This window comes from Orycteropus afer, unplaced genomic scaffold (genome assembly GCF_000298275.1).
Source record: "Orycteropus afer afer isolate SDZICR_OR568_19922 unplaced genomic scaffold, OryAfe1.0 scaffold00077, whole genome shotgun sequence".
NCBI classification, from domain to species: Eukaryota; Metazoa; Chordata; class Mammalia; order Tubulidentata; family Orycteropodidae; genus Orycteropus; species Orycteropus afer.
The window spans coordinates 4,677,551-4,678,849 of record NW_006921664.1 but is presented as its reverse complement, the minus strand read 5'-3'; the positions used below and the strand labels follow the sequence as shown (position 1 = coordinate 4,678,849).

Sequence of the window (1,299 nt, the reverse complement as noted above, 5' to 3'; positions counted from 1 at the left end):
TATAATATTATTAGCCACCCTTCTACCATATCTATATTTATATCTATATCTATACCTATATCTATCTATCTATCTATCTATCTATCTATATACATACACATATGGTCCCCACAGGGAGCCTTAGTGAACATCTCAAGAGAAACTGTGACAATGACAATATACCTAATAGTAATCTCCAGATAGCAAAGCTGAGTCTCAAGAGAGAAACCTGTTACTGATGTATCTGTACCAATTAAGAAGAAAGCCCAATATACAAAAGAATTTCTTGACTACTTTTTCAGGAGTAATTCTCTGAGAAACATAACTATTCCCAACCAAGGACACTCATGGATTAATGCCATTGGGATAAAATGAATTTTTTATTCAGAGGTTATCTTAGGCATCACTGTTTTATGATATGTTGAAAGCAAGTTGAATCTTTCTTTCTGCATGTGCAAAAAGTGAGCATATGTAACTTAGCATTATTTAGGTGTAAGGAAACTGTAGACATTAGCCACCCAGCTATCATGTCCATAAACTACTGAAAATGAGATCTTAACATCCCAACTCAACCTGTATAGTCCCCTCTCTTACATTTTTACAACACTTCAGAAAGAACAAAGTACATTGTCTTAAGATGAAGGTAGAGAAATTTGAAACTCTGCATCAGCTTGAAATATGGCATTTTAACTTACTTAAAATATCCAAGATATTTAAATTATTAAAGTGATTTTAGTGTTAATAAAGTATGTAATTCCATATGGTCAAAGAAACTCAATGCTATGGGCAAATTTGCTGTTAAAAAAAAAACACTGATTACCTAAACTAAGATGACCTCCTAAAGACATAGATTTTTTACAATTTGAGAGATTAACCTGAAAATATTAAAAACACTTTTAAGTAAAAGAACAAGATTAAGTACCACTTGCATTATCTGTTCCGAAATCTATAGTTGATATTCTAAAATAGCCCAAATGCAGATACAGTAAAACCTGTGAAAGTTGGAACCTATGTAAGGCAGAAACTTGTCAGAGAAGGAAAACTCAAATATTTTCCACTAATACAGAAAAATAGGAGCTCTGGTGGTATAGTGCTTAAGGCATTTGATTGCTAACCAGAAGGCTGGGGGTTCAAACCCACCAGCCACTCCTCAGAAGGAAGATTGGGCAATCTACTTTCATAGTGATACCACCTCGGAAACCCAAGCAGTGGTCACTATGAGTCGGGTGTAAGGCAGAAACTTGCCAGAGAAGGTAAACTCAAATATTTTCCACTAATAGAGAACCACAAAAAAGTGGTATGTTGCACTCTAATAAAGGC

At 34.3% G+C, this 1,299-nt stretch overlaps 1 protein-coding gene across 1 annotated transcript in view; it reads left to right on the top strand.

The window, feature by feature from the left end:
• The window catches only part of HECW1 (HECT, C2 and WW domain containing E3 ubiquitin protein ligase 1), a 438,073-nt gene that overhangs the window by 292,846 nt on the left and 143,928 nt on the right, over window positions 1-1,299 (top strand). The gene's annotated exons all lie outside the window — the stretch shown is intronic.